General features: G+C 31.8%; 1 protein-coding gene across 12 annotated transcripts in view; it reads right to left on the bottom strand.

Annotated features, from left to right (window-relative positions):
* The window catches only part of Mef2a (myocyte enhancer factor 2A), a 146411-nt gene that overhangs the window by 88699 nt on the left and 40447 nt on the right, over nucleotides 1–17265 (bottom strand). Inside the window, exon 3 of one of the 12 annotated variants that reach the window (XM_076851410.2) lies at nucleotides 10149–10174. The exons of the other annotated variants lie outside the window; for them this stretch is intronic. The gene's annotated coding sequence lies outside the window, so the exon portion shown is untranslated. The remainder of the gene's footprint in view (nucleotides 1–10148; nucleotides 10175–17265) is intronic. 12 annotated transcript variants of the gene reach the window in all.

Genomic DNA, 17265 nt, shown 5'->3' with positions numbered 1-17265 from the left:
AGAGAGGATATTATCTTACACATAGGATACAGAAAGAATGAAAAGTAAAAGTAGGGAGAAAAATACACCAAGTAAAATACAAACCAAAGGAAAGCTGTATGATTATGCTTCACCATACTGAGCTTCAATGCAGGATACAGATGTGTGTATAAGGATAGAGACAAACAAAGATGCTTTAAAACAATACAAGTTCAACTCACCAGGAAGATATAATAATTCTAAAATTGAGTGCACCTAATAACACATGTAATCAGAAATGTATTTCTGAAAACCAAATATTCTGTGCAAAAACTTTAGCCAGAACATGATTTACTATATTTTAAGTAGAAAAAAATTACAATGTCATACATTAACTCACAATTCGATTTATTTCTCTTTTAAAGTTTAAAACACAAAAAATGTCCATTTATAGTAGTAAATTATCATGGTTAGGATGTAAAATGCTTACTACATGACTTCATAGACTGCATAGTAACTTTCTCACTGGCTTACTTCTTTCTCCACAACTTAACACTTTCCCAACTTCTTTGTACATGCTATAAATCTAAGCAAAAATAAGAGTTAAATACAAAAAACAATTAGAAATGTGTTCAAGACAAACATACATGGCAAACAATAGTTCAAATTTTAATATAGTAATGGCCTTATTGCCAGCACATCGTGCACATTCCTTTTTCTGGCACTCAATACACTGTTTTTAAAAATCTACATATGATTTTAACATTCTACCTACTGTATTTGGGATGTAATCGTGACTTTTCCCATATACCAGTTTAATACTATATTGAATTTTGCAGATTTAAAAATATACTTTACCTAAATAAACTTCAGCTAAGAATCAAGGGTATGCCTGTACATTAAGCCATTCCCAAAAGAACTATCTCTAATCCACAATTATACCAACTTGATTTTAACAAAGTACCTGATGGAATAAGCAGATCAGAATAAAAGAACAAGCAGACCAAAATAAACATAAAGATTTGACAGTTAACAACCTCATTCACTTAAGAACACTACATCTAACAACTGCAGAAAATACTTTATAACTACATTATAAAACATCTACCAAAGGTAATTACATAGAAGCCCAGATATTAAGTCTTAACAAATTTCAAAAGACAGGCATCTCTGATCTCAGAGAAACTAAGCTAGAAATTAGTTTAAAAAATAAAAAATAAAAAAACAAAAATAAGTTGGAAATCTTAATTTATGAGAAACCTAAGCAATACACTTCTAATTAATCCATGTGCCAAAAAAAGACAATGAAAATTAGAAAATATTTTTAAATGGAGTGCTATTAAAACACTTTCTAACAAAATGTATAAAATATGAAATACAATTAAAGCCACGCATACAAGGAAATTTTTTAGCTTTGAAGTGGCTTCAACAGGACAATTCAACAGAAAAGGACAGTCTTTTCTATAAATTGTCCTGGAAAAGAAAGAAAGAAGTAGAATGCTTACTAGCATGGAAAGAAAGAAGTAGGATGCTTACTAGCATCATATATAAAAATTAACTAAAAATGGATCAAAGATCTTAACTCAATTTCTAATACTATAAAACTCTTTGAAGAAAACAAAAGAAAAGTTTCCATTAAATTCCATCAACAGAAGAAAAAATAAACTCAACGTCATCAAAATAAAAAACTAGGGCTGGGGTTCTAGCTCAGTGGTAAAGTGGTTGCCCAGCTAGTACATGTGAGGCATTGGGTTTAATCCTCAGCACCACATAAAAATAAAATAAAAGTATTGTGTTGAAAAAAATCAAGAAAAAATTTAAAACTATTGTGTATCAAAAGATACTAAAACAGCAACCCACCAAAAGGAAAAAAAAAGAACTGCAAATCACTTATATGATATGGAATAACATTCAGAATATATAAACTGAATAGCAAAAAAAAAAATAAGATGAGCAAAGGACATAGATATTTCTCCAAAGAAGATAAAGGAGTGGTCAATAAGCACATGAAAAGATGCTCACAACCAACATCACTAATCACTAGGCAAATGCAAATAAAAATTATAATGAGATACCAGGCCACTTCCATTCAGATGGTCATTATTTAAAAAAAAAAAAAAAAAAAAAAAAAAAAAAAAAAAAGGAGGAAAAGAAAACAGTAAGTATTAGCAAGGGTATGAAAAAAACAGAACTTTGTGCATTGTTTTTGGGAATATATTTTGCTGTGGAAAACAGTATGGTACTTGCTTTAAAAAAATTAAACAAAGAATTACCACTTTATCCAATGATTCCAGTTTTGGATATATAAATAAAAGAACTAAAATCAAGGACTCAAACAGATATTTGTACACCAATGCCCCCAGGAGCTTTATTCACAATAATCCAAAGGTAAAAGAAAACAATACAAATGTCCATCAGTACTTGAATGGATAAGTAAATTGTGGTATACAATTACAACTGAACCTTTAGAACCTTTTTAAAAAGACTTCTGGGACTGGGGTTGTGGCTCAAGTGGTAGAGTGCTTGTCTAGTATGCATGAGGCACTGGGATCGATTCTCAGTACCACATAAAAATAAAATAAACGTATTGTGTCCAACTACAATTTATTTTTAAAATAACTTAAAAAAAAAAAAAAAAGGACATCAGCCAGGCGCAGTAACACATACTATAATCCCAGCAACTCAGGAGGTAGAGGTAAGGAACACTGCAAGTTCGAGATGAGCCTCAGCAATTTAGGGAGATTCTGGCTCAAACTAAAAAAATAAAAAGTGCTGGAGATGTAGCTCAGTTGTAGAGAACCTCTGGTGCCAATAAATAAATAACCGGCCCGCCCATCCATTATCAAGAAAGAAAAAAAGAAAAGGATATTACCCTGTCTCATAACATAAAGGAACCTTAAAGACTTTTTTAGGTTACATGTAATAATTCAGTCACAAAAGGACAAAGTATTGTTATGATTCTACTTATGTTTTTTCTTTTCCCCACATTTCTTATTAGTGCATTATTACGATTCTACTTATATGAAATATTCTGGAGTATCACATTCATAGAAATAGTAGAATTATAGTTACCAGGCACTGAAGAGGAGGGAGATATGGGGTGTTATTGTTAAATGGGAATAGTGTTTCAATATGGGTTGATGAAAAAGTTCTGGAGATGGGTGGTCGTAACGGATGTACAAAAATGCGAATGTGTTTAATGCCACCACTATATATTTAAAAACGATAAATTTTCTATTATGTACATTTTACCACCATTTCAAACCATACTAATACTAAAGCAAAATAGTATGTGTGTACCTATAAAATAATTGCAGGAGTAAAATTTCATTAATTCTAGCTTACCATTTAGATTACATTAGCACTGATTTTTCTACATGGTAAAGTTAATGGTGTTTTACTAAAACTTGCCTCCAGAAAACACAGATGGGTGTTTAGAACATCAAGGAATTAACATATCTTTTCCTGGGTGAGAGGATGGGATAGAAATCTCACTAATTAAATCCCAAGGTATATATCTGTATTCAGACAACATTAACACAGGGAAAAAAATAACTTAAAATGAATTTTCGGGTAACTGAAATTTTTCTGTATGTCATTGTGTTAAAACTCAGGAGCTAAATTTCTGAAAGAATTTCCAGTATGAACAATTCCTTTAATTTGAGAGATACCACAAAAACTAGCACTCAGATTCCTAACAATCCTGCAGTTGATACTTACAACAGATATTCATCATCTTTTAAAATCAATTCTGTTTACTTTCTATAAAAAAACCTTGTTGATTAAGTAAACAAATATTTTAAAAGCATGGACTTTAAACAGAAGGTAAACTTTACTTACCAGAACTTCCTACTTTCAAAATTCTGGTGAAACAATCACACATTAAAATTTTCAAAAACTACTAAAATAAAACTAAGTACTATAAAAAAAAACTGAACCCTTTAAAAAAAAAACAGGTATATAACAAGAGAAAATACATCAAATAATGATTCATTACTTCTTTAAAAGAGAGGAATATAATGATTTAATTTTGGACATATTACTTGAGACCGTCATGGACAAGTGGAAATGTTAAATGGAACACTATAAAATAAGACTCATACTTCAGGGCTAAAAATATGTATCTGGGAATCTTCAGAATATGGACAATATTAACACGACAGAAATGTAAAATGAAAAGAGAACAAAGGCCACCAACAAGGAACACAATCATTTATTTCTGTTGCAAATACATGTCCCCAACCAATCCTTAGCCATGAAGTTTGTTAACAATTTGGCCAACATTTAAAAATTAAACATTTCAAAAAAGAAACAAATAAATTTCTTTCAGCTTTCCTTGAAGAAAAAGGAATGGAGTTTTCAAGAATTTACTCGAAGGAAATAAGAAGACAATGACAAAGATATATGTACAAGGATATTCATCCCAATGTAATCAAAACAGTGAAGGGGTATAGGCAATAATATAAGAATGCCCTGTCCATATAATAAAATACTGTAGCCATTACAACAAACATTTACATTATATTGTTGCAGGCAGAAACACAGAATTCTAGTTTTTTGCTTTTAAAAATTTGTAGATATTGAGTGTACAGATAAAAGATAAATGGCCTATAGTCATGTTACTGAAAGTAATGAACTTTGGGGTAATTTTTTCACTATTTCACTTTCTCTATATAACAATACCATTGTTGTGATTTTTTTTAAGTTATTATAAACAACATAAACTTACAAATGCTTTTAAAACAGAAAAATAAAAATCATGAAAGCCAGAAAGCATTCAAGAATGAACTGTAAACATTACTGAAATGTTCCTTTTACTTTGGCATCTTGTGCAATTTTCCAGTTACTCTTTCTTCACAACATACTTAGAATTTCAAAGCATTATCTGACTAAGAAAACTTGGATCCTAGCCCCTAAAGCATCATTAAACTAGTTGTATAACAATTTTTGGTAACTGACAATTTCTCTAAGTAAAATGTTTTATAACATGAAAATTTAAATTTATATGCATTATATGTACCACAGGAGGCAAGAAAAAACATCAAATATTTGCAAATATTTGAGAGAAAGTAGTCCAAGGGTAAAGAAGTATATTTCTAAGCACAGTATGTTATTAATATTTATGATGTGAAAAAAATCATGATGCAATAAAAAGTATTAATTCTGTGCCTGCTATTTTATACATTATTTTCCTTCATGCACTGATACTTTCTGCATGCATGATGGATATTTGGAAAACTATCTTATAATTAATTTCCAATAGGCGGTTATTAAATTTGTCTAATAAATTTGTCTTTACACAAAAAATCAAACTAAATATGAAATAAAATTAGTAATGTATTTAAGAAATTATTTTTCCAAAAAGCATGGCAGCTTTTTCCATGTGATTCCCCCTATCTCCCCACTCATTTACTGTAGTTTATTAAAATGAAAAGAAAGGGGAAAAAAGGTGGTGTGTGTGTGTGGGGGGGGTGTTACCAAGTCAATAGTGTTCAAGTACCCATTTTAATCTGAACACTTTTCTTTACAAAATGTCAATCAAGCTGTCTAAAAAAGTACCCTATGATTTTCAAACTACCTTAGAAATCATCTGCTATTCAATTTGGTAAAAGATCTTTTTAAAAAATCTTTCAACAGACCTTTCAAGTATGTTTTCATAATATATTCACAGCCACTTCATGAGATAAGTTTATAACCTCATCCCTTCAGCAAAGAAATTGAAATGCAAGGAGGATAAATGAATTGTCCAAAGTCTTGGTTAAAACAGGAACTTTTTCTACTATTAACATAGTAGGTGTTCCTAAACTTTAGTCATTTATATATAAACCTCTCAATTTTTGCTTGAATTAGATACCACTTTGTGCGCTAGAGTATTTACCTATTTTATTCTTTTAATCAATTCCCTTTTTTACTCTAAGAAATGTATTTAAGTACAAAACCCAATTACTGCTATTAAAGAAAAGCTAGCAAACTTGCCACAGTGGACAATACCCTTAAAAACATAATTAAATATAAAGCAATATGGAAGCAATTTACGTGTATTTATGTATGTATATTATCATGGTATCATTATGATTTCCATGATGTATATATTTCATGGTTAAAGTAAGATCACTCCAATTTTTAGTTTTAATGTAAGCCTGATCAAAGACTATCTCACATGTCTCACATGTGTACTTAATCAGAAAAGGGAACAGTTTGGGCAACTTTTTTAATAGGGTTAGAATACTGAAAATCAATTCCTAATAAAAAGTAGCTTGTGCTCAATAAACTTTCACCTCAAGATGACTTTTGAAGCATTCTTCTTAAATGTGAAAAATGCACTTTTCAATTTTAAAATTAAAAATGGGAAACACTTATTATTTCCACTCATTTCTGCCACTCAGTTTGATTTTTTTAAAAAAAAACATTTTTAGTTGTTGACAGACACAATCTCTTTATTTTACTTATTTACTTATTTTTATATGGTGCTGAGGATCAAACCCAGTGCCTCACACATGCCAAGCAAGTACTCTACCACTGAGTTACAACCCCAGCCCCTCAGTTTGATTTTTTTAAATAATTATTTTTTATTTGTAGTTGGACACAATACCTTTATTTTATTTATTTTTATGTGGTGCTGAGGATCGAACCCAGGGCCTCCCTTGTGCAAAGCGAGCTCTCTACCGCTGAGCCATAACCCCAGTCCCTCAGTTTGATTTTTAAAAAATCTTTCATTGGGCCTTTTTAGTATGTTTTCATACTATGCTCAATGCCATTATCAGATAAGTCCATAACCAAATGACTCAGATAAAGAGTAAATTTTCTTCTAAGTACTGATGAATGGAGAAATGAAATATTTCAAGAACCCCTGTGTATAATATCATCAATATATACTTTACATAATTATTTTTAAAATACCAACAATCTCTTTATGAAATAAGGCATTATTATTTCCATTTTAATATGAGAAAACTGAAGGTTTAGCAGTAAATATCACTTCCCCAAGGTCAGAGATGCTAAAATCAGGAGTCAAGACTCAACCCAGGAAAGTATTCTAATACAAAGCTGTTTTCATAAAAGAGGATGAAAAGCTAACGGTTTGCATGTTTTCCCTAACAGGCTGGTTTTGGATGCCCTGTACCACATTGGCCAGGGACTGGAACCAGGGGGGTACCCCATGCCAATAATATGGCCATTGCTTATCCAGCACTATCACAGAAGTCCTTTAATCTTGCTACCAGTAACAGAACACTATGGTAGAGAAGGAAGAAGCCAAAGATTACCAACATCACCCATATAAAGGAATCCCACCACCACTTCCATAGCCTGGTTCCTTCCTTTCTCAGTGGCTATGCCAGGGACACCACAAGCCTTTAAGCTGCAGCTGTGGCTTTCTCCTACTTGCCCAAACTTTGGGATATAGATCTTTCTTATTATCTGTGCTTTGATAATTTGAAATTTACACACATCTTAGAAGAAAATAAAAAGCATGTCTTTAGCAAGCATACTTTTAATATATTACTGAAAACTTCCAAGAAAAGTATAGAGAATTCCTGTATTACTACTATCCACATTGACCTATTTTAACATGTAACCATGTGTACTTTTTCATTCTTTCTCTCTTCTTACTCATGAAGAATGTTTATGGGCTACATATCTTCATATAGATAAAATTTATTATTTTGAACCATTTGAGGGTAAGTTGCATACAGGATGCCTTTTATACCTTAATACTTAAAAGTGTGAATTTGCTAAGTGCAAGAATATTCTTTTACAAAACCATAGTAATCAAATTCAGAAAATATAACATTGCTGCAATACTTTTAAATCTAAGTCATAAGTTCACTTTTGTCAATTGTTCCAATAATATTCTTTAGGGCACCCCCCCCCTTTTATGATGAGATCTACCTAAGATCACATATTACATATAATTGTCAGTATCTGTGAACCTCTGTTATCCCTCAGCCTTTTCCTTTCACGACATTGACATTTTAAAGATTATAAGTCAGTTTTTTATAGAACATTTCTCAGCTTAGGAGTTGGAATAGCTGGGGTCCAGAAATTTGTAGGAAAATTGGGCGGGGGGTGGGGGAGATGTTAAAAAAAAAAGCAGGGATCAGGCTGGGGTTGTGGCTCAGTGGTAGAGTGCTTGCCTAACATGTGTGAGGCACTGGGTTTTATCCTCAGCACCACACAAAAATAAATACATAAAATAAAGGTATTGTATCCATCTACAACTAAAAAAAGAAAAAGAAAAGAAAGAAAGAAAACAGGGAAGTTCCAAATTTTTTTTTTAAATGCAGGGATCAGATTCCAAAAGACATGGACTTTAGTTTAATTTGGAAGTCATTGTTAGTTTTATTCTGACATTACTATTGTGACCTTGGAAATATCATTTGACTTCTATATGACTAATTGTCAAATAAGGAAATAACATACATCATTCACATTATACATCAACGTATATTAAACTGAGTATCACATATAATGTACTCCATAAATGCTAGTATTTCACCTCTAATGTTCCATGTTTTGCATTTAAAGCACTGTAAAATGTAATATATATCATTTGAAGACTATGATCTCTATTAAACAAAGATTAATATGTATTGCAATTCAAAGGAAATCAGAATAAGTGGATTAGTGACAGGATTCTTTACTATCTCAGAGGCTTCTGGCAGAGAAAAAAACAGTTTCTATGCTTTTTTAAATATTCATTTCACTTAATGTATATATGCAATTTAAAATGAGCACTGTATCCAACTATGAAAATAAAAGATGAAATGGAAAATAAACTAGGATCTTCAGAGGCAATCCAGAACAAAGAAACCTATGAATATTTTTTTTTTCTTCTCTCCCTGGACATAAACACAGTCTGGGTCAACTACACATTGCTTAGGGATTATACCGGTATTGAAGGCAACCAAACAAAGTTACAATGAAACAGTAAAACATGAAAGTGACAAAGAAAAGATAGAAGAGGTCTTCAAAGTTAGCCAATTTTGGAATTCTAACTTCTGACTGTACCTCTCATTACATGAGATGATAAAATCTTTACTGTTTTATTAGCCTGTTACCTGCAGCAAAAAGCAGCCTGACACACACATGCAGACAATTCAAGATTTGATTACAATTTGATCCTAAAACTACAAAAAGAAAAAAAGCTATTTCAAAGTGTTTCTGATAGGCCATTTTCATATCAAGTCATACATAATCTTCTCTTGGCCTGTCACAATTTTTACTTTACCCATAAAAAATACTGTATTAATTAATATGCTCAAAGTGCTGATAAGATCAAAATCTTCTAAGTCAAAATATCAGATAAGGCTAGAAAATGCAAAAGAAAGCAAAGACCATATAATGAATACATATATATAGCCTTAAAAATTATTTTACTGTGCAGTTCTAAGGAAACTTGACTATTTCTAATATCCTACTAGGTATTCAGTATAGAATAGTCTTTACAAAAAAAATGTAATGTATGAATTAAGTTCTCAATTAAAAACTGTTGAGCAGCAACAGTATTGGGTGATAGAAGCTGAAACTCAAAAATCAATTTCTATAATATACACAGGTCATAATCATATACCCAAAAAAAGACTAATAAAATGACTTTAACAAAGACAAAACAGTAAACAGTGGAATAGTAATCTTGTTGTACTTGCAGTAACCTTGCTCCTACTTATTTCTTCCAAAAATAAAAAGTACCTTATAAGACTGCTTCAAAATTCTCTCACTTCTAATCAATCAAAATCCAATATTTGTTTTTTAAAGGGTCTGCTAGCATAGTGAGGCAGGCTTTTTCTTAGTATAATAAGAAGCCCCATGGTCACAGCTTTCAATGATATATCTATCCATCAACCAAAGGAAGTCAATTAATAGCATTAATTTACAGGCATCCAGCACTCAAAATACATCTCACATCAACAACTGACAGACTTAAAGTGAAGGTAGAAGATGAGTGTTTGGTTTTTGTTTTGTTTTTTTAACTACATTGCCTTAGATTAAGTCTCTCTGCAAAAGACTTATTGAAAAAGACTGTTTAAAAGCCATGTTCTAAAGGAGGAGCTGGCCTTTTAATAAAAAGCTGAATTGCCTCTCACTGGTTTTTAGTAAGCAGTAGCAAGTACTGGTAAGATAGAAGTCTTTAACTCTGGTGCTAACAGAAGCCAATATTTAACATGCATTACACTGTCCGATCTCATTACCTTAATTTTCATTTGTCTTCTACAAACTATGGAAGAAGAGGAAAAAAAAAAAAGAAATGTTACAAGACTGAATTGAGCAAAATCAAAATATAATACTACACAAATGCTTATCTACTAACTATAAAAATCTGGTTAAGACGTCAATATTGCAATTGTGTCTAATATCTTCAGAGATACTATGAAATGGATATGAATTTATTAGAAAATATTTTCCCATTCTGTCTCTTCTAAAATAATTTTAATACAGAAAATTTTACTTCATGTTTATACAAAAGCTATTAAAATATTTCAATTTTTTCAGCTGTCTGTCCTCTAAATTCAACCTATATATTGAGATCTAGATTTTATTTTTAAGAACTAGTCAGGAGTTTCAATGCTATACCCATCGAAATACCAATGACATTCTCCACACAATTAAAAAAACATTTTTTAAAAAATTCATTTGCAGAATAAGAGACCTGGAATAGCCAAAGCAATACTAAGCAAGAAAAGCAAAGCAGGAGGCATCACAATACCAGATCTGAAATGATACTACAAAACTACAGTAATAAAAACAGCATGGTGTTGGCATCAAAAGAGACATGAAGACCAATGGAACAGAATAGACGCAGGGACAAATTCATATATCTACAGCCATCTGACATTTGACAAATATGCCCAAAAAATGTATTTTGGAGAAAAGACAGCCTTTTTAACAAATGGTGTTGGAAAAACTGAATAAGCTATATGTAGAAAAAATAAAACTAGACCCCTAACTCTTACCTGCACAAGACTCAACTGAAATGGGTCAAAGACTCAGGAATCAGACAAAAAAACTGTACAACTGCTAGAAGAAAACACTCCATCATTGGCTTCTTAACAAAACCCCAAAAGCACAAGAAATAAAACCAAGAATCAATAAATAGGATGCCATCAAACTAAAAAAGCTTCTACAAAGCAAAGGAAATAATTAAAGGGCATGAAGAGGGAACCTATAGAACAGGAGAAAATCTTGGCCAGCTACTCCTCCAGTAGGGGATTAATATTCAAAACATACAAAGAACTCAAAATATTTAACACCAAAAAAAAAAAAAAAAAAAAACCAAATAACCCAATAACTGGGCAGAAGAACAAACAGAAACTTCTCAAAAGAAGAAACAGGGGCTAGAGACATAGCTCAGTGGTAGAGCTCTTTCTTAGGCCCTAGGTTCAATTCCCAAAATAACATTAAAAAAAAAAATTAAAAAGAACTAGACTGTAGATTGGTATGAGTTAATCATTAAATCTAGTAATGTTCCCAAAGGAAATTTTCTTATTTAAGTCAACACAGTTCTTGTTTTTAAATAGAATAAAAGAAAAGCTACCTGCCCTGGAGTCAACTGAACCAGTTTTAAATTCTAGCTCTTCCGCAAACTAGCTATTAGTGATCCTGACCAAGTTATTTAATCTCTCAGCCACTGTTTCTAATTCGTTAAAATAAAGCAGATACCATATCCTCTTCAGCCAGGTGAACCATAATGTATATAAGAAATATATTAAAACATGGTATATTATAGTATACACAAGTCTTCCATAAAAATTCAAAAAATTGCTTCTCAGTCAGTTATTCTCATTTTTGTTTGGTTGGTCCAAATATCACGAAGATAAGGCATATGTTAGTGGTAAAGAGGGTAGGCTCTTCAGCAAATGTGTCTGGATTTTAAACCTTAGCTCCACCACTTACTACAAGTACAGCCTAAGGAAGTTATTCAGCTTCTCTAAATAACTTTAAAATTTTTTAAATACTGGAATAATAATAATAATGCTCATAAACTTGTAAAGATTAAGAAAATAGACTAATACCCTGCAAACATAAGCACTTAATGTTGGTTATTACTATTATTTAATATGAAAATAGCACATTTTTAAAAGTAACATCTCCTTAAGAGCTTATGTGGCAGTAAAATAAATTTGGAAATGCTATGAAAATTATAACACATGCACTCAATGGTTGTGAAATGTACTGAAAAAACAAATATCAGGAACCTGGGTTAAGGCCTTGGCCACCAACGTTACACTGTGAGAACACCAGATCTATATCACTAACCTAAAATTAGCCTTCTATTTCCAAACATATTTTCACCTATTCAAGCTAGGTGTTCCACAGGTTTGCTAAGACCCAACAATTCTATAAACTAAATATATGCAGTCTATTCCTTTTCTGTAACAGCCATTGCTACCTTTAACCTAGGCTTTGCAAAAGCCCCTGACTGGTCTCAGCAGGCATTTTTATTTACTTCCAGTTCAATTTCCTAATTTTCATTAGCACAATTTTTTTAAATGCAAATATAATCATGTCATTAATCCCTATTCTTAAAATCCAAGCCTTTAACCTGGTCCAGAGGCCTCGCCTAATCTCACCCCTCATCTACTCAATCCTCATTCTGTGCCACTTTTCCTCTTGACCAGCAAGATTCCAGGCACAAATCCTTCTACATTTAGCTCCCAGTTTTTTTCTGTTTCAGAGTTTTTGCACACACTACAATCCTGCTATCTCTTGCAATGACTCCTACCCAGTACTTCTCTTTAGCAAGAGTCTTATTCATCCATAAATTTATGTCTCAGCATTACCATTACTTCCTCAAGAAAATGTTCTCTATTTCCAAACTATGGTAGGATTTCTAATACACTTTTCAAATATTGTACTTTTGTCATGGCTTTCCCTGCAACTGTAATTAATTACTTATATAATTAGATATTTAATTTCTCTTTTCTTCCCCTGCCAAATTGTAAGCTTAGTGAGGAAGAGGACTGAGTCTGTTGTACTTGCTCCTATGATCCTAGCACCTACTACAGTGCCTAGTATATAACAATCAATAAATAGCTGCTTTTTCATTAAGATTTGGGCTTTGAAAATTCTCTAACAACCAAACTTTTGGACACAGAAGTTATTCTTCACTGAAAGGCAGAGAGAAGGCAATTTAACCATTAGCAAATATCTATCAATAGCTATGCAGAACTTAACATGTTATTTCGTTTAATAGTCAAAAAGATACTCTGAGTTAGATACTAACTGTTCTATTTTCTGAATGAAGCATCTGAGAACTAAAATTAATACCCAAAGTCACATAGGGAGGCAGAGCTGAAATTTTTACTTTCACCATCATGTCTGTTTCTTAACAGTACAGTATCACCACTGAAATATTCAATTAGAGGCTAACGAAAAGCAACCAGAAAAAAAAAAAAAAAAAAAAAAGGCTATCAGTCAAAAAATGTCATTAGTATGAGCCATCACTAAATATAGGCTTCACTACAAAATCTTCAAGGAGCTATCTAACTCCATTTTTGTGAGTTAATGCTACTTTTCTGTAGCAAAATATTAAGATAATTCCTACTAAGGTGTGCATAGCAACACAAGAGAAATTAACACTGCATTACATTATACTATGTTCTTTCCCAGCTCCAATTTTGGTAGGCAATTTATGATGCCACAAAAATGGGATATCAGGGAGGGGGCATGGGGTTAGAAACGATGGTGGAATGTGATGAACATCATTATCCAAAGTACATGTATGAAGACACAAATTGGTGTGAATATCCTTTATATACAACCAAATATGAAAAATTGTGCTCTATATGTATAATATGAATTGTAATGCATTCCACTATCATATATTAAAAAAATCAATAAAATTTTTTTTAAAAGATTAAAAAAGGGCCATCAAAATACAAAGGTCATGGGTATTTACCATATATCTTAAAAGAGTTCCAACTTCCTATTACTTAGCAATAAAATCATGGCATTTGCAGGTAAATGGATGCAGTTAGAGAAGATAATGCTAAGTGAAGTTAACCAATCCCAAAAAAACAAATGCTGAATCTTTCCTTTGATAATAAGGAGGCTAATTCATAGAGGGACAGGGAGAGGGAGCAAGGGAGGAATAGACAAACTGCAGATAGGGCAGAGGGGATGGAGGGAAAGGGAGGGGCATGGGGTTATTAATGATGGTGAAATGTGATGATCATTATTATCCAAAGTACAGGTATGAAGACACAAATTGGTGTGCATATACTGTGCATCAACTAGAGAGATGAAAAACTGTGCTCTATATGTGTAGTAACAATTGTAATGCATTCTGCTGGCATATATAAAATTTTTTTTAAATGAGTTAAAAAAAAGAGTTCCAACCACCATCTCAAACCATTCTATTCTACACATCAATACTGATACAATTTCCTGCCATACAAGAATACAGTTTTAAGCATTTGCAAAAGAACTTGAGTTCCTACTTACCACCACTACTCTTGCCTCAAGGTATCTTAAAAACAAAAAATCCTTTCAATCTCAATTCTTGGAGAATTAGAAGAACTACAATGGCTGGACTATCAACAGTGGCAAACAAAAACAGAAGTAAAAACTGTTAAGAGGGTATAGTCAGATTGAGGTTTTCCCCATTTCTGTTGCTATTTACTGTTTTTGTTCAAAACAGTAATAAAGTTCAATAAAATTCTGATTTAATACAATGTAAAAGGATATCAGATTTAATTATGGAACTAAAACATATATTCTGCATGCATGAACTTTCCCTAGACCTACAATAAAACTATCAAATCATAATTTAGAGAGTAATGCCCAGGCAATACCAGTATGTTTATATCATCAATACCCAATATGTTTAAAAGCTTCATGGATGATACAGATGCACATTTTTCATATAAAGGTATTGTTTTATTATATTACAAAGATCAAACTCCCTATTCATTCAAACACCAACTGGCTGTGCTGCAAGAGCAAAATGGCAAAATCATACAAATGAGTTAAGTCCTGACTATATTATATCAACACAAACTTTTAACTTAATTTATTATCAAGGCAGGATGTTTTTGAGAATGAGGGTATTGTCTCACTTAATAATTACACTTGCATGATAGACATAACCTGGGTTTTGTTAAAATCAGAACATATGTCCTCACTGCTTCTTTATTTAATTATTTATATTTGGTACTGAGGATTGAGCCCAGGGTACTTTACTACTGAACCACATCCCCAAACCTTTTTATTTTTTTATTTTGAGATAGGGTCTCACTAAGTTGCCTGGGCCCTTGCTAATTTGTTGAGGCTGGTCTCAAACTTGCAATGGTCTCCTCTTGCCTCAAATTTCCCAAGTCCGCGGGATTACACATATGCGCCACTACACCTGGTCTTCCCCCTGCTTTTTTTTTTTTTCAGTTTCCTCCTTAAAAAAAAAAAAACGAAAAACTATTTTTATGTGGTTCTGAGGATTGACCTCAGTGCCTCAGTGTACTTGGCAAGTGTTTTACCAATGAACCACACTTCCAACCCCTCAAGACTGTTTTGAAATCCTCAAAAGCTTGTTTGCATATGTTTAATTCTGTTTGTAGTATTGGCTTGTAGTTCTTTTTCCTGCTTGAAGGTTGTTTTTATCTGGGAGTTCCACACTTGCTATGTGTCAAATTCTGCTCCTGATTTTCTAGTCTTTGCTTTTCTTTTGCTCCTGTTGATGTTATGAGAGTATTTTTACAGTTTGCTAGATTAATAATTTTCTCTCTTCTCACTAATCTCTAAGAAAGTAGTGATTCATTTTGTCTCCATGGAATTTGCCCATTCTGGACATTTCACATAAGTGGGATTACACAGTATATATAGCTTTTTTATATTTGGTACTGATTTATCTGTGTTACAACATAGAACATTACTTCATCCTTTCTTGGATATACCATGTTTTATATTGCCCATTCATATGTCAATGGACATCTGAGTTATTTCCACTTTTTGACTATTATGAATAATGCAGCTCTGAACAATTGTGCATAAATTTTGTGTAGACATATATTCTCAATTCTCTTGAATATGTAACTAAAAACATATGGCTGGGTCCTAAAATTGTTGGATCATATTTTAACTATGTTAACTTTTTTAAGGAACTGCCAGACTCCAAGGCATTTGAATCATTTCACATTCCTACCAGTAATGTTTAAGGGCACCAATTAGAAATTGTATTGCATTTAAGTATAAATACATTGGGGTCCTCTAAATACAGATGCTCCTTGAAATTGAAAATATTCTAGGTCAAAAATGTATATAATACATTTAACCCGTTGAACGTCACAGCATAGCCTGGAATAACCTAGCTTAGATGTGCTCAAAACATTTATATTAGCCTGCACCTAGACAATATCACAACACAAAACTTATTTTAAAAATAAAGTGCTGAATGTATTATGCAATTTACTGAATACTACAGTGAGAAACAAAATGGTTGTATGGGTTTGCTTTCACACCATCCATAAAGTCTAAAACTTTTAAATTGAACTATCACAAATTGGGGACCATCTGTATTTTCTCATAGTGTGAGAGAGGGGTGGTCTAAAAAGTAAGAAATCACAGTGGTTGTCCACTCTGCTAAGAGATCTTAAAAAATCAGAATCAAACAAATTCCAAATAAGTTCAATTCCAATTTCAATACAGGACCACATTACTACATTCCATGTCAAACAAAAATGATGCCCTAATTCTCTTACAAAATAAACAAAACATACTCATATACTCTTTTTCCAACAAATTTACTTATCCTACTGTGATCTGTAATACTACCAAAGGTTCTTTACCCTTATAAAATTACCCTCCAGTTAATTTTAATATTTTTGTTTCCTCTAAAATAAAACGTTTTCATTAATATTTACCATTAAATGCAGGCAGAAATTTAAGTTCTAAATTAATTTAGGACTATCATAAGCTATTGTTTATAGAAAACAACTAAAGCACTCCACTTTATTCTAAATTATATTATGAAATGTGTGTAATTACCCATTTTAAATACAATGATATACTGAGTGAACTAGTGTATCAACTATCAGTCAGAAATGATTCAATAAGAAAAACATAAACTGTACTTTGAATATAAAGCTCAAACAAAATGACCATTAGTTGGAAAATGCAGTTTGGTCTATATAATTTTCAAAAAGGCAGAACATGTCCTACAAACATTTACACTTAATTTCATTACTTAAATTGGATTATTATATAATATATAAAATTCAAAAATACTAACTACTATTTCAATAAATAAGACCAACAAAAAATACAAAAATAAAGACAGTGAAATGAGATGGACATCATTACCCTAAGTACATGTAT

This window comes from Callospermophilus lateralis, chromosome 3, assembly GCF_048772815.1.
Source record: "Callospermophilus lateralis isolate mCalLat2 chromosome 3, mCalLat2.hap1, whole genome shotgun sequence".
Classification (NCBI taxonomy): Eukaryota; Metazoa; Chordata; class Mammalia; order Rodentia; family Sciuridae; genus Callospermophilus; species Callospermophilus lateralis.
This window is presented reverse-complemented; position numbering and strand designations above follow the sequence as displayed.